Source organism: Micromys minutus (assembly GCF_963924665.1).
Source record: "Micromys minutus genome assembly, chromosome: 1".
NCBI classification, from domain to species: domain Eukaryota; kingdom Metazoa; phylum Chordata; class Mammalia; order Rodentia; family Muridae; genus Micromys; species Micromys minutus.
The window spans coordinates 29,716,595-29,741,385 of NC_137969.1; the positions used below are offsets into that span (position 1 = coordinate 29,716,595).

General features: G+C 48.2%; 1 pseudogene across 1 annotated transcript; it reads right to left on the reverse strand.

Moving 5' to 3' along the window:
- Positions 1-1,270: 1,270 nt before the first annotated feature.
- LOC308422294 (14-3-3 protein sigma-like) lies at positions 1,271-18,264 on the reverse strand (annotated as a pseudogene). The gene is made up of 3 exons: positions 18,142-18,264; positions 9,037-9,594; positions 1,271-1,448 (listed from the first exon to the last, which is right to left on the reverse strand). The product of its transcript is annotated as a 14-3-3 protein sigma-like (transcript).
- Between the last annotated feature and the right edge of the window lie 6,527 nt (positions 18,265-24,791).

Below are 24,791 nucleotides of genomic sequence, written 5' to 3' on the forward strand. Positions count from 1 at the left end.
CGGTAACTCTGCGTGCCAGCACACACTTCTGAAGCCCTGGGACGCCGTGGGGAGAGACGCTGAATTCTGCCTCGAAGGCTAGTTGGTGGATTCACAGGTCTGGTTTATCCCACACCCACAGCTCCAACCCTGTTCTGAGCTGTTTGGGTTGAGTGGCTTTCTCACTATGGGTCCTGAGATGCAGAGTAGGCAGTTTGTCAGTCCTGAGAGGCTTATCTAGTGACTCAGTGGGGTCACTCATTGAGGTCCTCTGCAGCTCTTAGAATTCTTCTTGCCTGGAGCAAGAAACTGAGCAGCAACACACACAAGGCTTGTGGTCTATGGAAAGGGGAAAGGGTCTTATTTCGTTAGTTCTCATTTAAGCTAAGAGTCAAGCACAGAGGCCTTGTGCCAGCCAGCGCTCTGCCTCTGCTCCGTCCCCAGCCCTTGGTCTTATTTCTTTATTCAATTGTCTATGTGCCCAAGTGTCTTCTGGGCATGTTTGTCTCTACTGTCTATGTGCCTGGTGTTTGTGGATGTCAGAAGAGGGTGAAAGGTCCCCTGGGACTGGAGTTGCAAATGGTTGAAAGCACCCATGAAGGTGCTGGGAATTGAACCTGGGTCCTTTGGAGGGGTACTTATGCTCTTAAGCACTGAGCCCTTTTTGTTTTAAAGCAGGATCTTACTACATAGCTTAGGCTGGTCTTGAACTCTCTCTGGACTCAAACTTGTTATCCTCCTGCCTCTGCCTCCCAAGTTCTGGGGTTGAAAGCATATGCCCCTTCTGGCCAGAACCCCTGCTTTTATGTCTACCCTTTTATACATCCCACTTATGAAGTAAATTTTGTTACTGTACCTACATAGGCTCAGAGAGGTTGAGTAACTTGCCCCAAATCACACAGCTTGAATATGGTGTAACTGGAATTCAAGTCCAGTTTTTTTGGGCTGTGCAGCAGGGACACCCAACTGTGAGGCAGGAAGGCCCTGTGGAGCCAGCACCTCTCCAGCTCATGACCACCAACTGGAGGATTTGCTCTGTGGGTCATTCTGGCACCTTACTGGGAGCAAGGGGAGTTGAGAACTGGCTTTGGATTTTCTGCTTTTAGGTTTTTTTTTTTTTTTCCCTCTGGGTTGTCTTGGGAGGCATGGGAGAGGGTGAATTCCCAGATGGCATAGTTAGGAAGTCAAGATGACGGGGTCAGCTTTCTGATGTGCCCCGTCCTGGAGACGCCTAAGTCAAAGACATGACTGGCGAGTGGAAGATTGATTTTCAAGGTGTAAATCTGAATCATCAAGGAAGCGATTGAGCAGCTTCGACTTGCGAGCACCGCCGCCGGCTCCGCTCAGGCTGCTGGCAGCAGCTCCGCCGGGTATTCAGGGTCCTGAGATCAGAGAAAGAATGTGCCTGGCCAGGCTGCAGGGAGAGGGGGTCGGGCAGCGCCGACAACACGCTGATGCTCAGACTATGCCTGAGCAGGAGGAAGCCCACAGTCCAAAATAGCCAGTGTCAGAGTTCAGAGGGAGTTGTGGGGACTTGAAATAATTAATTTCAATATTCAGTATTAAAATTATTAATTAATTAATTATATATAAGTGCACTGTCGCTGTCTTCAGGCACACCAGAAGAGGGCACCAGATCTCATTACAGATGGTTGTGAGCCACCATGTGGTTGCTGGGATTTAAACTCTCTGGAAGAGCAGTCAGTGTTCTTAACCACTGAGCCATCTCTCCAGCCCTCAAATTATTAATTTAATAATAGTTAAATTAAAAGTTTGTTCCTGGCCGGGCAGAGTGGGAAACACCTTTAAACCCAGCGTTTGGGAGGCAGAGAGGCCAGCCTGATCTACGTAGTGAGTTTCAGGACAGCCAGAGCTACACAGTGAGAGCCTGTCTTCAAAACAAAACAAAACAAACAAACAACAAAAAAAAAAAAGCAAAAACATTTCATCCCTGCTGGTCAAGTGTGACAGGTCAATGCAGCAAGACTGGGCTTTGAAGTCCCAGGGGCTTGGGCTGCCACTCAACTAGTCCTCTCCTCCACACAGCCAGGCTTGGTTGGGATGTCTAGTCTCAGCACTGAGGAGACAGACAAGGGGAGCTTAAGGTCATCCTCAGGTCACAAGTTTGAAGCCAGCCTCAGATACATTAGTCTCATTAAAATAAATAAAGGCTCTGCAACTCAGGGTAGATGTGAAGCTTGCCCTTCCTGGGACAGCACATTCTGACCTGTCACTCTGCAGTCAGGCTGTGTGAGGACAGACAGCCCCACAGCACCGTGGCTCTTGCTCAGAGGCAAGAGGTGCCAATGTGGAAGGCGTGTGCCAGGAAGCTTCTAAAGCCTGTGCTTCAGCCCTGAGCTAAGTGCTTAGGTCAGAAGACTAAAGGAGACCCAAGTTGTCTTGAACCAGGGACCTGGTCACAGCCGAGTACCAGAGTGGGCATTTGAGCTACGATTAGAGGCAGAGCAGCCATTGGGGTCTTTGCTGCCTGTGAGGGGCAGTTGGTGGAAGCCATTACTGATTAGTTTTGTGTGTGTGTGTGTGAGAGAGAGAGAGAGACAGACAGACAGACACACATACACACACACACACAGAGATATGTTGGGATCTGGTAAGGACTCTACCAGAGAGTCACACTTCCAGCTCTAATTTTTTCTCGTTGCTGTTTTGAGACTAAGTGGAGCTCAGGAGGACCTGGGACCTGACATCCTCCTACTCCAGTGTCTCTCGTGCTGAGATGATAGGTACGAGACAATACACTTGGCTTAGTTTAAAAAGTAAAGTCCCTGGTCTGAGAACGTGGCTTGGTGAGTCTGATGACCTAAATTTGATCCCAGGAGACGCTCACAAAGCTGAATGCAGAGGCTGGGATGTGGTGGCAGGAATTTGTAATCCCAGTTCTTCTGCAGCAAGCAAAGTAGGAGGGAGGCAGAGACGGGGAAAGTCAGCAGGAATCTCTCAAGCCAGCCTGCGTGGAGTTAGCTCCAGAGCAGCAGTGAGGTCTGAAGCCAAGAACAACGGACTCCTGAAGGTTCTCTGACTACAGGTGCCCACCCAGGGCCAAACAGAGTCAAACATGCACACACATATCCAAACCTCGTTCCTAAGGATCCCACTTCAGTATTGTTGGTGACGAGTCCCGGGCTCCTTCAGATTACCGAGATCAGAGTCACCAAAGTGGTCCTAGGGATGTCCCGTCTGTGCTAGTGTCCCTAAAGCAGAAGTTCCTTTGCATCTGGTCTCAGTTAACCATCCAGACCCTGTAAGTGACCGTGCTGTTGAGTCTTGTGCACACACCACCTCATTTAGATGCCACAGTGATGCAGAGAGCCATCTGGACAGAAAGTGGTTAAGTCACTGGTGGAGCATCGGCTGGGAGTGCAGCTCAGTGGGAGAGTGCTTGCTACCACCCGTGAGGGTCTCCATCCGAGCCTCAGCATTGGATGAATAGCATTTGCCAAATACAGAACCAGAATCTGAAACTTCACAGCCTGGCTCTGGAAGACCACACTGCCTGACTCAAAAGCTGGGCCTGTGCCCAGGATGCCTTCCTTTTCTGCCATGTTGCCTCCTCCTTGGTGCTGTGTGTCTTGCTCACTCCCTAAGTGTGCATCCTGCAGTCTAGGCAATGGCTTATACGGAGTCCATGGTGCCAGTACCTTCTGACCCTTCCTAGGTCATGAGCCTGTGAAAGCAGAAGGTGATTCTTGTATGGAGAGACCCACGATTTGGGCATGAGTGGACACTGGTGAATAGATGGTGGAATATCCCACTTGAAATGCTCCTATGAAATCAGCCTGTGAGCAAGGCTATAGTGCATTTTCTTAGCTAGTGATTGATTTAGACCAGCCCATGATGGGTGGTCCCATCCTTGGACTGGTGGTCCTGAGTTCTATAAAAAGGCAGGCTAAGCAAGCCATGGAGGCGGGGAACAAGCCAGTGAGCAGCATCCATTCATGGCCTCTGCATCAGCTGCAGCCTCCAGGTTCTGGCCCTGACTTCCCTCAGAAATGGAGCATGTTCTGAGACCCAGATGAGATAAACTCCAACTTGTTTATGATCAGGGTATTTGGTCACAGCAGTGGAAACCCTTAGACATCAGTGCTGGGGTTATAGGCTTGTACCATAATTCTCCACCACTATGTGTGTCTGTCTTTCTGTCTGTCTGTCTGTCTGTCTAAGGATGGATGTAAGGTTTCATGCACACTAGACAAGTATCCTAACATTGAGTTACATCCCCAATCCCCTTCCATCTTGAGTACTTTCTGGATAATAAGCACCCAAGCTCCAGCAAAATTCATCCTCTGAGTACTTCTCTTTCTCCTCCCTCCTCTCTCTCCTTATTCTCTCTGTCTGTCTCCCCCACACCCCGCTACTGACCCTTGGGTCCCACACATGCTAGACAAGCTTTTTCCTCAGGATCTGAGAATTTCTAACGAGCATCAATTTCTTGCCTTCCTCAGCAGATCCTTGGTGACAAGAGGCAGATGCGTCCAAATGTCCGCAGTGACTGTAACACTTGCTTCCTGCACCTAGAACCTTCCCCTGAGGTCAGACTAAGCCAAAGCCGAATGCCAGCACTGCCGCTTCTCCGCTCTAGAGCTTAGTTTCTGCCTTTTTCAAGTAAAGAAATAAGGGTTTCAGTGGAAACCATTGATGTTACTGGGATTTTTAGGGGTCGGGGGAGCTCTTAGTAAACAAAACTGGTGGTAAATAGGTGTCAATGCTGTCTGGGCTCTAGAGAATCGCCTAGTCCCTCCTTGGACCATGATGGTGTCAGAGAGGAGAGGTAGGGTCCTGGTGAGTGTGTGGAAGAGTCAGATTTGGGGCTCTGGCTACCCTGACCACTAAGGCTGCAGGTGTCCCCTGCCCAGCCTGGGGTGATATTAAAGATCCTTTTAGCATATTTCAGGCTGGCCCCTTGGGGTGGTGTCCCAGCTGTGTGGGGATAGGGAGATAGTGTTGGGGTGGCTGTCCTAAGCTCTCAGAAAGCCCCATGGGTGAAGTGCACTCCAACCCACATGTCCCTCAGATGAGCAAAACTGATGGATCATATAGGTTCTTGTTCAAGAGGGCCAAGACACCAAAGTGTGGTGTGTGTGTATACGTGTGTGTGTGCGTGTATGTAAGCGCGTGTACACATGGCTGTGGTCAATGTTGGGTGTGTTCCTCAGTCAGTCTGCATTATTTATTATTGAGACAGGGTCTCTTACTGAGCCTGGAGTTTGCTGACTCAAGTAGCTGGTCATTAAGCCCCAGACCCACCCCCTCCTCAAGGCTGGATTGACAGCTGTGCGCCCCGAGGCCAGACTTTCCACACAAGTGGATCAACCTGATTTAGATTTGGAGACAAGGTGTCACCACGTAGCCTGTGTTAGCCTCAGACTTTTGACCCCTCTGCCTTAGCCTCTAGGAAGCAATAATTAATCTGCCAAGATTCTTTTCGTGTGTTTGTTGCTGGGGTGGGTCCCGGGGTCTTAAGCACAGACCAACCCCCAAATGAATTCTTGATTTAGAAGTTGAAATTTTCTAAAATGTGCTCCAGGTGGCAGCCAGCACTTGGGATGCAGCCAGGACGACAATCTCTCCTTGTTCGGGACTCTAATAAAAGCACAAAACTACATTTTTAAGTTTTTCTAGGGAGTTGGAGAGATGGCTCAGCGGTTAAAAGCACCGACTGGCTTTCCAGAGGTTCTGAGTTCAATTCCCAGCAACCACAGGGTGGTTCACAATGGAGGGATCCGATGACACCCTTCTCTGGTGTGTCTGAAAACTGCTACAGTGTACTCATTGTAATAAATCTTTTTTTAAAAAAGTTTTTCTAATTTATTTTCATTTCATGTGCATTGGTGTTTTGACTACATGTCTGTCTGTGTGTGTGTGTGTGTGTGTCTGTGTGTGTGTGTGTGTCGGATCCTCTGGAACTGGAGTTGCAGACAGTTATGAGCCACCATGTAGGTGCTGGGAATTGAGCCTGGATCCTCTGGGAGATCAGCCAGTGTTCTTAACCACTGAGCCACCTCTCCCGCCCCACAAAACTACTTATGTAAGCTCTGACAGAGAACAGCTGGAGATCCACAAGGGCCTCACACTGGGACCCCCAACTTAGTATACCGTGGGGGCAGTTTGAAAGTTAGCAGATTAGTTTTGGCTCAGCGCTTGTGGCCTTGTACAGACCACCAACATGTCAGGTTCACAATCTTTCTGGCCCTTGAACCTGATGATGCAGTCTCCCAGGTCAGCAACTAGGGAGAGCTTCCCAAAGGAGGTAGCAGACCTGAAGGACTAGGAACAGGGTTCTCGAAAAAGTCAAGTGGACTCCCTGGGCTTGGGCTTTCTTTGAATACACCTGAGTATTATGAAGAGATTTAGGGCTGGGGATGGAGGGAAAGGGCTCCCCCTCCACTGGGGCTCATTATCTTTAGGAGTCAGAAATAAGAGGATTTCTGGTCTCAGATGGCCCTGAGTTTAAACCTTTATCATAGTTTGGTCAATGTGGATGTATAAAGTCACATATATAACATGAAAGCAGAAACAAAATGGGGAGGAAGGGAGCTGCCAAGAGTTGGGAGAAGAGAGAGTATAGAGGGTTGGTATGGTCAGGGTACATGCTGTGCCTGAATAAGAGTCTTTCTGATATTCCTTACTATACAGTAAATGCTGAAAATAATACTGCCAGGAGAGTGAGAGGAGAAGCTACATGTGTGGTCGACCATGAATGTACCTGCATGCTCACTACCCCATGTTATATAGACTGTCCTTCCTCCCCTTGAGAAAGCTGGGAGGGGTGGAGGGGCCTGGCTGCTATAAGCCACAAGCAGAGAGGAGACAGGGCAAACAAGACTTTGATTTTTAAGAGACTGGATATTTTAAAGGGATTGGAATTTTAATATGTAAGAATTTGTAAAGACAGTGGGACTCTTACGGTTATTTAGATCTTGGGGATGAACAAGAAAGTAAGGATTGAGGCTTAATAGTGTTGTGTTTGTGTGTCAAGTTGACACGGGGTAAATTGTACTGACTGGTTTTGTGTCAACTTGACACAAGCTGGAGTTCTCACAGAGAAAGGAGCCTCAGTTGAGGAAATGCCTCCATGAGATCCAGCTGTAAGGCATTTTCTCAACTAGTGATCAAGGGGTGAGGGCCCAGCCCATTGTGGGTGGTGCCATCCCTGGGCTGTAGACCTGGGTTCTATCAGAAAGCAGGCTGAGCAAGCCAGGGGAAGCAAGCCAGTAAGTGACATCCCTCCATGGCCTCTGCATCAGCTCCTGCTTCCTGACCTGCTTGAGTTCCAGTCCTGACTTCCTTTGGTGATGAACAGCAATGTGGAAGTGTAAGCTGAATGAACCCTTTCTCCCCAACTTGCTTCTTGGTCATGATGTTTGTGCAGGAATAGCAACCCTGACTAAGACACCACCCCAGCTTCCTTGTCAGTGAGTTATGTCATTGTCTTGCCCTGAATTGTCAACTTCTCTTCGATTTTTTTTTTTTCCCACTTGGTCCTTGCTAGCCAAAGAGCCCCAGCCTGTTTCTGGTCTCTCTTCCTTCTGCTTTGGAAGTCAAGACCACAGGCTTTCATCTTGCCTCTCTTTCCACTGAGCTGCAGGAAAGATCATCAGGCAGCACCCAGGGGGCCAATGTGGCCTTCAGATCTCGCTGAGCTGGAAATATCTGAGCCCAACTTGGCATCAGCTTGCAAGTCCCTCCCTCTGCAGGGCAGGGCCACCATGGAGTATCTGCTGGGCCCTGGTGTCTGCTCCCTGCACTGCACCAGAAGCTGCAATGCCTGATTTACAGCTCTGTCTGGGCTCTCTCCAGGAAAACTGCTGGCCAACAGTCCTTTTGGAGAGTTCTGTGCAGGTCCCTGTTTGCAGATGGTCAGATTGTTTAAGACCACAGCCTGGGTCACTCAGCAGGTCTTCAAAATGTTAGGGTAGGTTGTCCCAGCACAACTATGTGGGCTGGGTGTCTTCAAGTATCTTAGGGGAAAAACAAAACTCTGTGCCTCAGTTTCTCCATTTGTCCAGGGTAAATGATTTGGAAGCTATCCATCCATCTATCAGCATTTATGCTTCTGATTCCTCTCCACATCTCCTAGCCATGCCATGAGTCTGTTGATTTAAGCACTTATGTATCTGCTGGGTGACCATGACAACCAGGCAAACAGGATCTGACCAGAAAGAGATGTACAATAGTGGAGGAGGAGAGGCCTAACCAGCCTTGGAACCCTGTGGCTTTGGGCAGGATTCCTGCCTCCCTCAGGTCTCAACCTCTGAGACCAGCCTCACCCATGTACTTAACCCTGACTGTGGGACAAGGAGATTGCTAGGGAATGTTGTATGTGTATATGCAGATGTGTACAAGGAGATTGTTAGGGGATGCTGTATGTGTATATACAGATATCTATACAGCAGCATGCTTACTGTTGTGCTGGGGCTGGAACAGAGCAACCTAAATAATCACTGTCCCTCAGGTTTTGAGTTTTTAAAATGATTTATAAATGGCTCAAAATTCCAAAAGCCTTTCTCCAAGTGAAGACAGGTGTGATGATTTGCATATGCTTGGCCCAGGGAGTGGCACTATTAGAAGGTGTGGGCTTGTTGGAGGAAGTGTGTCACTCTAGGGCTGGGCTTGGAGACACTCCTAGCTGCCTGAGGATGCTCAGTCTGTTTCTGGCTTCCTTCGGATGAAGATGTAGGACTCTCAGCTTCTCCTGCATCATGCCTGCCTGGATGCTGCCATGCCCTGATGATAATGGACTGAACCTCTGAACCTGTAAGCCAGTCCCAATTAGTTGTTGTCATTTATAAGACTTGCCTTGGTCATGGTGGCTGTTCACAGCAGAAAAACCCTAATTAAGGCAACAGGACAGTCACCCATCTCCAACCACACGAGTCTTCCTACAAGAGCAGCACAGCATGAGTTTCCATGTCTTTTTTTTTTTTTTTTTTTTTTTTTTTTTTGTCACAGGGCAACTTTATTGAGTGGTAACACGGTCAAACCCAGCAAACGTGTGCACACACACACACACACACACACACACACACACACACACACCCTGCCCTTGCCACAGTCCAGTTCTCAGCCTCTGGAGCCTCACCACCCTCTTCCCTAGCATTCCACAGCATCAGGTTGTCTCTCAGCAGCTGCATGATGAGGGTGCTGTCCTTGTAGAAGTCCTCACTGAGGGTGTGCAGATCTGCCACGGCCTTGTCAAAGGCGGTCTTGGCTATCTCGTAGTGGAAGATGGAGAAGTTCAGGGTCAGGCCCAGGCCTATGGGGTTGGTGGGTGGCATCTTGTTGATGTCCATGGCCTCCTGGTAGGCTGACTGGGCAGAATTGATGATGTCCAGCTCCTTTGATGAGGTGGGAGTTTAGAAAACCTAGCATGTTGTCGCTCCTCTGAGCTCCTGGTACTCTTTCACCTCAGGGCCCTTCTCTTCAGACCTCTCCTCATTGCTCTTCTTCTTGATACTAGACAGGACAGGGCGCTCTCTGGCTGCCCACCACATTCTTACAGGCCACAGAGAACAGGTTCCACTCCTCAAAGGAGAGCTCTTCACCCTTTTTCACAGCACCCTTCATGAAAGTTGCCATGTCCTCATAGTGTTTGGCCTGTTTGGCCACCTTCTAGATCAGACTGGATCTCCCCATGACTCCGAGGATAGACAGACAGGCAGGCAGATTGGCTGCCTTGGGACTAATGCTGCCTTCCAAGTCTTCCTAAACAGGTTTTTATACTTTCAGACAATTCCAGTGTCTGTTTATCAAAGCCTGTGAGATGTCTTCTACCCTAGGCTACTCAAGGCTTATTAAACTGTGTGCCCACCATGTCCTGGCAGTTATGTGGGCCACTAAAATCACTGGTGCCTGCTCTCTGAGCTCTAGGCTCCTCCTGGGGTTGATTTGCCTCCTCATGGCCTGCTTCCTGGCCACTTCTGCCTGTGCCACACTCCTGCTTACTACCTTGGTCACTGCTATGCTACAGGGCCTCAACAAGTTGGGGGGGTCCACCCTTCATCCAGCTCTTTGACATTTCCCCCAACCAGGTAAATGAGCCTCTAGAGGAGTCTCTATTCTTAGAGGAATAGAGAAAGCACTTCCTAGGAAGAGAGCGAGCTGCTTTAATTATACAGAACCTGGGGCTTCTCCAGGGCCTGGTACCCAGTTTACCTCTGATTCCTGGAGGCATCAAGGCCTGGAAACCAGTGCTGAGAACTCAGGGTCTTTTCATACAGACTGGAACTGCATGTGCATCAACAAGATGTGATTATTGCCATTGTTGCTGTGCTTTTACCCTGTGTCCTTAGCAGCAACCTCCACCCCATTCCCACCCCTCCCAGCAGGTTACACTCCGTGTCAAAGGACAGCAGTGGGAAGGGAGGGAGGGAAGGCGCAAGCATGCAAGCAGCAGCAATGGATGTGTGCTCGGTATGGGGAGGAAGGGGAGGGCTAACAGAAAGCCAGGTCTGGGAGTCAGGCTTCTGGGTCTACTTCTTCCTTAGTTACTCAAGAGCTTTGTGGCTGCCCAGGGAAACAGGCTTGATCTTTCCTGTTCCATTAACCCCATGGAATATGGGATGGCGGGGGGGGGGGGGGGGGGGGGAATGCCTGAACAGGTATTTACCACCTGCCGAGAAGTCACAGCAAGTGGTTCAGGGACTTGGAAAATTGACCGATGGCTGGGGTTCAGCATGAGCTGTAAACATGTGTGAGGCCGCTGGAGGGGCTGGAACAACTGATAAGGATGCTGCTTACGTGGAGACAGGATGTAGCCAAGGAGGCTTGAGCGTTTGATTCCCTGTTTCCACCTCACATGCCAGGTTTATGCAGTCCTGAGGATTGAACCACCATCTTCGTACACGTTCTGCAGGCTCCCTGCCAACTAAGCCACACCCCCAGCCTGAGATGCAAGATGAGCTGGGTTTTGTTTGTCTGTTGTTGTTGTTGTTGTTTATTTATTTGAACGCCCAGATATTTTATGCTTGGTTTGGTGTTTGTTTGTTTTCAAGACAAGGTTTCTCTCTGTAGCCCTGGCTGTCCTAGAACTCGTTATATGGGTAAGCCTGGTCTCAAACTCAGAGATTCCTGCTCTGCCTCCCAAGCTTTGGGATTAAAGGTGTGCACCACTACCTCCTAGCTATTTTACATAATTTTTTTAAAATGTTATATTTGTGAGGTGAAGAGATTTGAAGGCTTGTTTTAAAAGAAAAATAGCCATTTTGGGAGCTCAGGAGGGGCAAATGGAAAAACCAATGGAAGTTCAGTAGGGTGTGTGTGTGTGTGTGTGTGTGTGTGTGTGTGTGTGTGTGTGTGTGTGTGTGTATTGTGCACCCTAGATCCAAGCCCAAGCCCTTTGGAACTACAATGGACCATGTTGCCGGGGAACTGAGACTTGGGAAATCTTAGCCCCTTTACTCAAGCCAGTACCAGTCTGTCACAGTTTGCCATTGGCTAGATCTAACCAGTGCTGTTTGGCAAAGGAGCTTGAGAAGTGAACTTGAGAGGTTAGCTCTCAGGAGGCTAAGCATGCAGAGGAAGGTCGGACAGTGTGCCTGCAAATGAGCAAATGGCTGGAACAGTTGTCAACATCAATCAGATGCCCCTGAGAGGAATAGCCAAGTATTCAGGAGGTCTCTTAGTTCCAGCTCTGGGGTTGGTGGCACCCCAAACCCAGACTGCAGCCAGGACCTGAGACCCTGAACCTCAAGAAGCAGGTTCTCACTAGACAGATACTAACACTTTCATCACCTGGAGACAAGGCTGCAGGGGAGGGGCAAGAGTAGAGGGTGCCCACACAGTGCCTGGGAGTAAGGCTGCCATGGTTACCAAAAGACAGTCAGGGGTTGCCCTCTGAGTCCCAAGAGCAGGAGAACTCTCCATCCTGCCTCCCCCCTCCTCCTCCCAGGCAGCACACTGGCAGAACTTCATCCTCTGGAGAGGGATGCAGGAAAAATGCTCCCTTTTTGATGAGACAGCAGTGAGGTGATGTCTGGGATTTTATAGTCGCATGGCTGAGCTGGTGCCAGATGCCAGTCCAGCCAAATCCAGTGAGCCACATTCGTCCTCTGTGCTCCTGGCCTTGGGAAGACCTTCTAGGGGTCTACTCTGAGATCCAGCCTTTGGGGGAAAAGTTGCCTTTAACAGATAAAACTTAAACCCTCCAGTGGGGACACAGGCAGAGTCCTTAAGTCAGTCTCTCTCTCTCTCTCCCTCCCTCTCTCCCTCCCTCCCTCCCACCCTCCATTCCTTTCTTTTCCTTTTTTCTCTCTCCATTTTTTTTTGAAGTAGGCTTTCATGTAGCCCAGGCTAGCCCCAGACTCAGTAGGTAGCCAAGCGTGACCTTCAGTTCCTGATTTTTCTCCCTCGCCTCCAAGTTTAAATATTTTCTTTAGTAAATAAAAAACGTACTATTTTTTTATCTCATACAAAAGTGACTCTTTGAAGCATAGGGACTACCACTGGTCCCTTCTGAAGGATAAACTGAGACCTTTATGAGTTTATAGGCTTTTCTTTAGGGGCTCAGGGCTAAGTGTCCAATCATAGCTTCATGCTATTGATTATTTGTCGGCCAGACTTCCAAGTCCTGTGTCATCGTGATTATTCTGCATCCCTTGCTGACTCCCAGTATGAATTATGCTCCACAAAAAGGAGCAATGGCCTAGGGAATTTGAAGTTGTTAATAATGCTGGGTACACACTTTATTTCACTTTAAACATTGCTTTTTAGGGTTGTATTTTAAATGGAGAAGAATCACGAAAAGAAACACGGAAAAGGAAAACCCCAGAGCAGATGTGGCTGCGGATGGGAACGCAGTGAGCCCAGAGGCTCTGCTCTCCAGAGATCAGCCGTCCATCATAGGACACCTCCAGACTTCCCTCTGCATTGCATGCCTATCTTAAAAGCTTAGCTTTTAAACCAGCACACGGTATTCATCCTGGTCTTTTTCAGTTTGCTTTTTGCAAACAGCAGCAGTTCTCTGGGCATGGAGATGAAAGAACATGGGCTTAGCATGCTGAAGCCCTAGGGGGCCAGACACCAAAAACCCAAACCAATCAAAAAAGAGAAGCTGTTTAAATGCAGAAGCTCTTAACCTGGCAGGTAGGTCCCATAGGAGCAGAAGTGACCAGTAACTTTTTAGAGGCAGTGGCGACAACCCTCTTCTAAATGTTAAGAATGATCCAGATGCAAGCTGCTTGTTTTTAGATGGGGAAAGAGACCCAGATGAGGCAAATGGGGAGCCAACCCTTCTGATGGCCTTGAGGTCAGTGCCAGAGTACTGCAGTTGCCCAAACCTGGGCATCCTGCCCTGGCCTCATCGAGGAGCTGTGTCCTACAGAGCCTAAAGGGGGACGAGGGAATCAGCCTGTCCAAGCTGCCAGGACAAGCCTCTGCAGTTCCTTACTGAGAGATTTACAGCTGCCAGGCACTCAGAGACGCTACAGAGAAGAGGCCTGGTGCAGCACCAGACACCGCAGTGTCTGTTGGAGGCTCGGCTTCTCCAGGCTCCTGGCAGCTCTCCTGGAGTTAGCTGAAGCTAGGAAAGTTTAAGAAGGGAAAGGGAAAGCAAGGATTCCTATTGGCAGAACCTCAGCGCTGGACCTGTCCCCTCTCCTTTTATTTTGGTGGTTTTTGTGGCCCTGTGCATGATAGGCAAGAATTCTGGTCCCTGCCAGCTTGGATACTTGGGTCTTTCCTAGCTGCAGCAGATGATCTCATGTCAACCACACAAGCAGCCACCATCATTGAGTGATTCTCCTGGAATTATCAAGTACCCCCCCCAACTCCCATACATATTTTATCCTTGAACTCCCGCCAGCCAAGATGCCCCAAACCCAATGGGGAGGCTCTGTTACTCTCCCACTCATGCGGCTCAGAGAGGCCAAAATGCTTACACAGCAGCTGTGGGTATTAACGAAAACCCACACAAGGCCAGTGAGGTCATCAGCTGTGGATTAGAGCCTGGTATGCCAGTTCTGAAGTCTCAGGAGGCTATCCTCAAACTCAGTATGAAGATAATGATGACCTTGAATTGATCCTCCTGCCTCCACATCTAGGTGGTGGGATACTTGGCAATGTATTATCACACCTGGCTTTATACAGTACTGAATATGGAACCCAGGGTCATGTGCATTCTTGCTACATCCACAACTCTGTGTGTGTGTGTGTGTGTGTGTGTGTGTGTACAAGTCAGAGTACATACTTGTGCACCTACATATAGATACACTCAAAAATGCATAAAACACACAATCCCCCCTCCAAAAAAAAATAACAGCCTCACCCTTTAGCATGCCAATCCTAGTCAGGGTTCTGCATACATAACAGTAGTGTCTTGGGGACAGCATCCTCTCGGTACTCCAGCAGGTAAGGGCCATGGGATCAGCAAGTTTGGGAGATATCCTAGTTTGCTTTTCTCTTGGCTGTGATAAACACTGACCAAAAACAACTTGGAGGAAGAAAGAATTGATTTCATCTAGGTCACACTACACTGAAGCAGAGACCATGAGGAAACTGTTTACTGGTTTGCTTTTCATGGTTTGCTCATCTTGTTGTCTTACATAGCCCAGGATCACCTACCTAGGAATGGAACCGCCCACACTGGGCTCCCGTAACAATTAATGGGGAAAATGCTCCACAGGCTTATCTATAGGCCAATATAATGTAGGTTCCCTCTCTCAGGTGACTCTAGTTTGTGACAAATTGACAAAATCTAACCAGTATAAGGGTTGTTTGGTGAGGAACTGGGCAGGAGGCCAGGGTCAGGGGACACCAAAGCAGGGCCTTCCAATAGCAGGTGAGAGGCTTCTAGGCTGGGATTTCCTTGTCTGGTGGATTTGGAGAGTCGACATGGAGTTTTGAGCAGGTCGGTGGCTTCTCACTTAGGCATTGGTATGATTCAGATCTAGATTATTGCCCAGTGCTTCTGTGTGGGAGCCCTGGTCCCCAGCCTGGTGCTTTGGGGAAGGGTAGAAACTTTAAGAAGTAGGACCGAAGCCAGGTGGTGGTGGTCATGCAAGCCTTTAATGCCGGCACTCTAGAAGCAGAGAGGTAGGTGGATCTCTGTGAGTTCAAGGCCAGCCTGGTCTACAGAGCAAGTTCCAGCACAGCCAGAACTACACAAACCCTGTCTTGAAGAAACAAAAAAGATAGCTGGTGTGACATCTTTTGGTCACTGAGGGTTGTGGGATGCTGGTCTCTTCCTCTTTCTCTTGCATGTGCAGACTGTAAGGTGAGCAAGTATATTATATCTCACATTATGCTATGATTTACGGTGAGTTTTGGGCTATGGCTATAAGAACCTTTTCTCTCTATAAGCTGAGTGTCTCTGCTGCTTCTTATAGTAGTGCAGAGCTCACCGACTTGTCACACAACAAAGATTTTGTTTCTGCCTGGCCTAAGTGTGGTCACTCTCCCACCCTAATGAGACCTTGGGGGAACCCCTTGCCTTGTTCTTGTGGCCTCTGGAGCATTTGAAATATGTCCTCCATAAGCCAAAGGGACCTGTGTGCCAGTCCCTTTAGCCAGTCTTCTGGTCTACAGTCCATGATGTCCTGGACTGCAGAAACCTTGGTCCCTGTGCTGTACCAAGAAAATGAGCCCGGGCAGCCGAAGGAGCCACTGAGCAAACGGGAAGAAGGGAGGGGCACAGGGTGACCAGGAGCCAGATGTCCTTCTGCCTCTAGCCAAGGTATCTGTTCACACAGCCTCTCGGGTGGAGAGGTGACTTTTCTCCCCATCCTATAGAAGATAGGAAACAGGAGCCAGATTAAAACTTACCAGAGTGACTTCTGGGCATTGGAAGCTGAGGCAGGGGTGTCCTTTGACCCAGAAGTTTGAGATCAGCCAGGGCAACCCAGTGAGACTTTATCTCACAAATAATAAAATAGTGCATTTTAAGTGAGAAGCTGTGGTGGCTTGGGCCAGGGAGTGGGACTATTAGAAGATGTTGGAGGAAGTGTGTATCACTGTGGTGACCAGCTTTGAAAGACCCTCCTCCTAGCTGCCAAGAAGCAAGTATTCTCCTGCTTACCTTCGGAGCAAGATGTAGAACTCAGCTCCTCCAGTGCCACACCTGCCTGGATGCTGCCATGCTTCCAGCCTTGATGATAATGGACTGAACCTCTGAACCCGTGAGCCAGCCCCAACTTAATGTCCGTATAAGAGTTGTCTTGGTCACGGTGTCTTTTCACAGCAGTAAAAGCCTAACTAAGACAGAAGGGAATGAAACCTACCCCATGTCACACTGCTGGAGGCAGCAGGGCCATTCACACCCTCTTTTCTCTTTGTTGAGATATAGCATAGTACATTCACCATGTTCAAGTACACAGTACAGTGGCATCATCACAGCTACAAGATATGCAGCCATCACCTAATATCAGAGCACATCATCTCAAAAAGAAGCCCTTCCCACCTCCCTGCAATGGTTTGGATAAACAGTATCCCCTAAACGTTCATATAATATGAAGGTTTGGTCTCAAGAGTGGTGGTTCTAGACAGCAATGTAGACTTTAGTCAGTGAAAGTTAGGTCACTTGGGTTGTGGGATTGGGATTGTGAGACCCCACATAACTATCTGTCTGTCTCCACCTCTCTCCCATCTCTGCTTGCTGACTTATGGTAGTACAACTTGGTTCTGTGTGTCTCTTCCCCCATTGTTCCTCACTGTCTCCTCATCAGAACCTGTGGGTTGATGTCTATGCAGGTGAGGGCAGGCACAAGATAATGCAAGGCCTGAGATTGGGCGGTGAAAAAGAAAGGTAGGCAAAGAGTTTTGGGGAGGTGAGAGAGATAGAAAAGGAGAAAAGAAAAAGATGGAAGAGGAGAAGGACAACCCAGATCCATGTGGCTTTAAATAGCCACAGGCAGCTATGAATATCTTATACGGGATGGATAATTACAGGACCATTTGTCTTATCTAGGTGGGCAGTTTATACCAATAAAAATTGGCTCTGAGTTTATTGTGTGAACATTTTGTGGGGTAAGAATTTACTGATATAAATCTGATTAATAAAGTACAAGCCTTTAGAGTTTTGATTTTGAGGGGCTATATAGATTTGTGACAGCTAACCATGAGAAGGGGCTGGTGTGGCAGTGACCTGCCATGTGGCCACTTCTGGGACTAGCCACAGCTATGAGATCACCACTGGGGCCAGAGAGTAGCTGGCGGTAGTGTGGTTTTGTGCCAAATTCCTTTTTTAAAATATTTACTGCTATAAGAGCCCCTCTTAAGTACTTTCCTATTGCTATGATAAAGCACCATAACCAAAGCAACTTAGAAAAGAAGGTGTTTAATGTGACTTATAGCTTCAGAGGGTGAGAGTCCATGACAGCCAAGCAAAAGCACAGCTTAGAGATCATATCTTGATCCACAACTACGAGGCAAAGAAATCTCAAGCCCGTCCCCAGTGACACACCTCCTCTAATAAATCCACCCCTCCTAATCCTTCCCAAACAGTTCTGCAGATCAAAGTATTTCAGTGTGTGAGTTTATGGAGGCCATTCTTAATCAAACCACCACAGAGACCATAAACAATCTCTGATCTGTTTTGATTTTGTTGTTTAAGACAGGGTTTCTCTGCATAGGCCTGGCTGTCCTGGAACTTGCTCTATAGACCAGGTTGGTCCCAAAATCAGAGTTACATCTGTCTATGCCTCCCAAGTGCTTGGATTAAAGGTGTGCACCACCACCTCCCAACATCCGCTTCTGATCTTGAATTTGAACCTCCAAATTAAACAACCTTTTTTTTCTTTATCAGCTAGTGGCCCCAGATCTTCTGCCATAGTTACACTAATCTGGCTAACATAACTCCAGTTCTCACCAATCTATAATCCCAGGCAGTCACTAAGTTATTCGTTATGGATTTGCTAATTGTGACCATTTCAATAAATCACACACACACACACACACACACACACACACACACACACAAAATGCTTGCCTCTTACGTCTGGCTTCTTTCACTTAGCAAATTTTTAAAGTTCATCCACATTATAGCATGAATCAGAATTTCATGGCTTTGTATAAATACAAGCATTTATCCAGTGTGCAGACGCAAACAGTTTTCCATTTTACTCAAAACCCAGGTCATTTGTCCCCCAAGCCCAGTGCCTTTTTTGGTAGCCTCAGTGCCAGTCACATGGCCTTAGGAACTATGTCACTGACAGTGTTTCTCTGCATCATCTTCCATATGACGATGTTGTGCAGGTTAATGGCTGCACAGTTGAAGGTCTGAAGTGCTATCAAGCCAGCAAAAGGTCCAAAGGGCAGGTTGAAGGCAGGAACCATCTAACCGCTCAGAAATTAGTGCCTGCGATCAGGAAATAGAAGGAAGAGGAAGAGGGGGAGGAAAAGGAGAGGAGGAAGAAGAGGAAAAGAAGAAGAAAAAGAAGACAATGCCAACAATGACGACTATGACATGTTGGCCAAATGATGTGTGCATTCATTCAAGGCCCCTGAGTGAAGTGGGGCTGCCATGACCCGTCTTGCACCTTAGGGATTATAGGTAAAGCTTAGTCTCAGGGTGAAGTTTGTTGAGAGATGGGTCCACAGAACCACTCCTTATTGTCAATAGTGATAATTGCTTTAAGAGTAATCACAGGCTGGGGTTGTAGCTCACTGGCCAGAGTTCTTGCCTAAGAAACTGTTATGATGCCCCTGGACTAATCTTCACCACCCCACACTATGTGAGACTTAGTGACCCATGTCTGCAATCCCACTAGTAGGATCAGATGTTCAAGGTCATCCTCAATGTGAGACTCAGTTTCCCCGCCCCCCACCCCTGCAAAAAAAGAAAGATCAATTGTGAAAGCTCAAAACAGCCAAGTACCTAGCTGACTCAGCGATTCCGTACGCACTATGCACCTAACAGCCACTAGGTGTCAGGCTTGCATAAGAGTCACTTCCCTGCTCACATTCATCACAGCAACTTCTGGGTAGCATGCATGACCTGAGGCCCAGAGGCTTATCCAAGTCACACAGCTATTAATTGAAACCTTGGTCTACATGATGTTCCGCACCTCAGGACAAGGCTTACATAGAGATGCCTTTTCAGACAGCCCTCATCCCTGAAGTGCTTTGACTTTATTGTCTGGGAGGCATCCTGGGAGGCCTATGGGACCCAGGGTCAAGCACAGAAGCCGCATATATTAACCAACTGTGAGCATGGATGATGGGGGTGGAGCTCGTTGACAGAGCACCTGCTGAGTCTTTGTGAGGCCCTGTGTCCCCTAGCACTGAAGGGAAGAAAACAAAATGGCAAAATTCTAGGACATTTCAGGCTTACTTCAGACAGAGGGACTGGGGCGCAGGCATACTTTTTGGTCCATTTATTGGGGTCTATTATCTTACAACCCTTATTGCACCACAGTCCCTTCCAGCCCCCCAACACTAGGCAGGAGAAGAAAGGTAAGAGGGGTAAGGGGTTTGGGTTCTTTAGGCTACTTCCTGCTGACTAGGGGCATCGATTTCCCTGGGGCAAATCCAATCTTCTTCATCAGAACATCTCCAACCAACACAGGAAGCAGAAGCAGCAGCAGTGACAGCCACCCCAGGGCCTGGTGTGAATGGTGCCCTTCCTCAGAGAAGTGGGCAGTGCCCGTGGAGACACAGAGTTCTGTACTCAAATCCTGGAGACAGGGGCAGGTGGATCTCTGGGTTTGAGGTTAGTCTAATCTAGAGAGCAAGTTTCAGGACAACCAGGACTACACAAAGAAACCCTCCCTGTGTTGTGGGGGGAAAAATAAAACCCTGTCTCTGTGACTTCAGGAGGATCGAGTGTGGAAGCATCTGACCTTGGCACATAGCATTGGCCGATGAAGGAAAGGTGAGAAAGAAAGCAGCCATTTCAGCTAATTTCAGAAGGTTCCAAACTAACATGGCTAGTAGGTGTTTGCTAGTAACCGCTCAGTCCCACGGGATACCCGGGGCAGACGGCAGTTCCTGAAGCCCTGAGTATAGCACAGTTCCAGGGGACCAAGAGAAATGGGCTCCTTCAGGCCTTACAGAGGAAGCTGTGAGGACCTGAGGGAACAAACAGGAAGAAACTTGGCTGCCTCGAGGCCAGGACAGTGGCAGAGGCTGCTGGCCAGGACAAGGGAGAACTCCTGCAGGTTGGGCAGGCCGCTTTGCAGCCAGTTGGCAGGCCTTTGTGTGGCTCTTCCAGGGGGAGACCTGAGCTTGTCACGAAATCCCAGACGAGGTATCCTGCTTCCCACAGGGAAGACTGAGCAGGCTGTGGAGTGAAGTGGACATCATGGTCCAAACTCAAGCCACAAAGATGCACTGCGCATTCTGTGGTGATCGACATCAGTGTGCACAGGAAGGGTAAGTGCCTTGCTCAAGCTCACATAACCTGAAACGGTAAACCCTATGTCCAAGATGCCCCAACTCTTATAATCATGATCTAGACCCTTCCCGGGAGGACGGACTTCCTCCAGCCACAGATCCTGAGCTTAGTGTGTCTTTATGAAACCGGGACAGGAGCTCTGCTTATCCCAGTGATGCTGTGCGAACTAAGGGAGAGGCACTTGCATAGTCTAGACTCTAGGGCTGCAGTTCTCAACTTGTATGTGGAGACCCCACAGAGGCTGCATATCATATTTACATTACAGTTTATAGCAGTAGCAAAAAACGCAATTATGAAGTAACGATGAAATAATTTTATGATTGGGGGTCACCACAACATGAGGAACTATTAAAAGGTCCCGGTGTTAGGAAGGCTGAGAAACACCGTGATTTTCAGACTAATGATCCCAGTGTCTCTGTCATTTGTATCAGTCCTAGAAAGGTAGACGCCAACTGAATGACTGAACCCGGTTAGTGCACCAGGAAGGAAACTGAGGCCAGACAGACAGGGTCTGTGGATCATGGCTGATAATCAGGAAAGAAACTCCTAAAATCCTCTTGGGTATGATGCCTGTCATCTGCAGCCTCCTGCCCTGGCAGGGGATACATTCCCAGGAGTGTAGCTGGGACGCCCAGTTGTACAAGGTGGACCGCGGGTAACCACCACATCCAGAGTTCAGCTTTGAAGGGGAAATCTGCCCTACCCTGCCAGCTGTTGCAGACCCCTCGGGCAGTTCAGCTCCCACCCCCACTCTTCCAGGGGTTCAGCTTCCTCAGGCTCAGTAGCAGGAGGCAGAATCCTGAGGTCACAGAATTGGACTCATGGTTGTGGGAGCCGCATAAGTATTTTCTGGAAGGCTGTCACCCTTCAGTGAGAGCTTCAGTCCACAGGAGGAAGAGAAGGGGAATTCAAATGGGAAACAGCAAGAATACGCTGGAACCTACGGAAAGCCCCAAGAGACCAGAGAGGGATGTGTGGGTATCTTGAAGAAGCAGGATTCCTTCCCACAAAGCTACACACACTCTCGTGGTCTGGGGGTTGGGGAGCCAGGGCCATACACAGGGAAAGCAGAGCAGCTGCGGAGGGCCTACAGCTTCCAATCAACAAAAAGAGCTAGTAGGTCAGAGGTGCCAGGTGAGCACCACACAGGGCAGTGGTTTCACCTCTGCCCTCCGAATTCCGCACTTGGTCTTTCTGTGTCCCACCCAAGAAGGGGACCTGAGGAATGTCAGTCCAGCCAAAATGGTATGTTAAAAATCCACCAGGATAGCCACGTGTGGTCACACCTTCCACACCTTAGCACCTGGGAGGCAAGGACAGGCTAATCTTTGTGAATTCAAGAGTGATCTGGTCTAGGTAGCAAGTTCCAGGCAAACGAGGGCTGTATGGTGAGGCCCTGTCTTACAAAACAACAAACAAACAAACAAACAAAAACCTAACGAACAGAAGTCTGCTGGAGTCTGAAGGAGGCTGCAGAGGTGGCTCAGTTTGCAGAGAGGCTGCTACAAGGTCTGGAGTTTGATCACCCGGATCCACATAAAGCAAAAATATAAAATCAGAAACAAACCCAGCAACAACAACAACAATCTGCGAAAGGTGACAACTGGGAGTGGTGACAAGCACATGTGACCCCAGTACCACGGAGGAGGTAGAATTCCAGTATAGCCTAATTGGTTAGCTTCAGGAAGCCTGCCTGATAGAATTTCAGGCTTGAGCTAGGGTTGTTGGGCCAGGCAACACGCCTTTACCCCCTGAACCATCTTGCCAGCCCTACTACTTGCTGCTCTGGGGATTATGTCTTGGGCTTGAAACAAAGCTAGGTAAGAGCTCTACCACTGAGCCTCCCTTACCCAGCTCTTGTATGATACATGACTCATGATCAGGAATATGGCGTAAATGCTATGGGAATGGTGGTTAGGCTACATTGTTAAGGGAGTAATGAGTAAAGGGTTGGTAGGCGTTTTATATAGAAACTTTTCTTCTGCTAAGTGAGATGTGGTACAGTACTTGACTAGTATGTACAAAGTTCAACCCCAGCACTGCAAAAATGCAACAATAAGTGTAAGGAGAACCACACAGGGAAGAAAAAGTACATGAAACCAGGCTGGAGAGAGGGGCTCAGATGTTAAGAGCACTGGTTGCTCTGCCAGAGGACCCAGTTTGAGTCCCCAGACCCACATGGAGGCTAATGACTATAGTAACCCCAGTTCCAGAGGATTTTGGCTTCCTAGGGCAGTACATACAAATGGTGCACTGACACATAGAGACAAAATACCCACACACATACAACAAACATTTTAAAATATGAAAGTAAATATACTAGACAAGAAACCCAGCCTGCTAGATGTAGACTGGCTAGTTATAGGTATGTGCTGGTTAATAATATCAATGAAGGTTTTCACTGAATCTTCGAGCTCTGGGGGCATATGCTGAGATAGCTCACCACAATAGTCTCTGGCCTGCTTAATCTTCAGAAATCTGTAAATGCCAGAGTGGTGGGGGATTTTTTTGTTTGTTTGTTTGATTGGTTTGGTTTTGGTTCTTTTTCATAGGAAGAGTCTACAGCTTTTGTTAATTTCTTTTATTTAAAGCACTCTAAATTTTAAAGGTTCATTTTTAAGTGTGTGTGTGTGTGTGTGTGTGTGTGTGTGTGTGTGTGGGAAAAGTGCCTGCTGCCCAAGAGTTTGGGTCTTCAGTCTCTATATACAAGTCAGAGTTCAAAGTCCACTTCTGTAGAGGATCCCCTCCCCCACCCTGAATCGGTAGAGGCAAGCATTGACTATTCAGCTTATCAATTAATTAGCTCCAGCCTTGGTAAGAGACCCTGTCTATTAATAAATAGATAAATGAAGTAGAGAGTGACAGAGTAAGACACCTGGTGTTGACCTGTTTGTCCCCTGCACAAGAACAAAACACACATACCCAGCCTCTAACCCCAGCACTTGGGATGTGGAGGCAAGTGGATCTCTGTGAGCTGAAGGCTAGCCTGATACATAGCCAGAGATGTTATAGTAAAACTGTCTCAAAGAAAACAAAAGAATAAATGTATGTGGACATCCACACATACACGTGCACATACCCACAAGATACACACTCACATACACACAATTCTGGTGAACCCAAGGGGGCTTTCTAAAGCAGAGATTAAAAAACAAAACAAAACTCTTTTTTTCAATTTATTTTATGTATATGAGTCCACTGTCACTGTCTTCAGACACACCAGAAGAGGGCATCAGATCCCATTACAGGTGGTTGTGAGCCACCATGTGGTTCCTGGGATTTGAACTCAGGACCTCTGGAAGAGCAGTCAGTGCTCTTAACTGCTGAGCCATCTCTCCAGCTCAAAAGCAGAGATTCTTGTTCAGCTGACAGCACAAGGATTTTGATATTGAAGAAGGTCGCTTTTCATTGCTGAGCAGGAGGGCCATGGGCAGGACCTGAGCACAGCCACAGATCAGTCTCTGGAGACAACGTTGGGGACCTCAGACTTTTGGCCATAAGGAAATGAATTGTACCTGGGAACTGCGGGGACAGACAGACAGCAGTATAAGACAGCCAATGCCTTGCTTTCAACCCAAATCACATTTTCAGCGAAGAACTCAGGCAAGCAATGCTGAAAACTCTGCTTCCAGAACTGTGAACTAATAAGTGGATGTTGTTTGGAGCTGTTAAATAGGTGGTAATTTGTAACCCAGCAATAGAAAACAAATACAGGTTTGCTATGAGGCCTCTAACTCTTCAGCCCCCATGGGAGGGGTATTACGATGTTTTCACTTTTCCTGTGAGAAGGTTAACAGCCTTCAAAAGGGCAAACCCTGGGAATGAGCTACAGAAGCAAGTCTGGGGGCTCTCGGGCTGAGCCCCTTGGCTTCCCAATTCCATTAAGCCTTTCCTGAAGGTTGAAAGGCAGCAATGAGCACCTATCATGCAAACAAACTGGGATGTGTCCTGTTCATTCCCCAGTGATGGAGAGGGAGGGCCCAGTCCAAATCATATTCTGAATACTGGAAATGCCCGTGGTAAGGCTAGGGCTACTGCCGTGCAAACGCTATAAACGGAAGCCAGCAACCTCAATCTTTAAGCGATTCAGAGAAGTTGGGTTTACTCTCAGTTCATGTTGTAGGTGATGATGGAGTCAGGTGACTGGACATTTTGCAAGTTTATCTCTGACCGCTGAGATGTTCTAGAACACCTCATAGCAGTGGGTGCACCCAACACCCAGCGCTGGATCTCTACCACCATTTTCAACACAAGACATTTGGAAAAATGGTAGTGAGCAGGGTGTGCAAGAGCAGCTGGCAACATCTCAAGTTTCCTGAAAGTAAGGAAGTACTACCAAAAACAAACAAACAAATAAATAAATAAGACTTGGGGACTGGTGAGATGGCTCGGTGGTTAGAGCACTGACTGCTCTTCCAGAGGTCCTGAGTTCAATTCCCAGCAACCACATGGTGGCTCACAACCATCT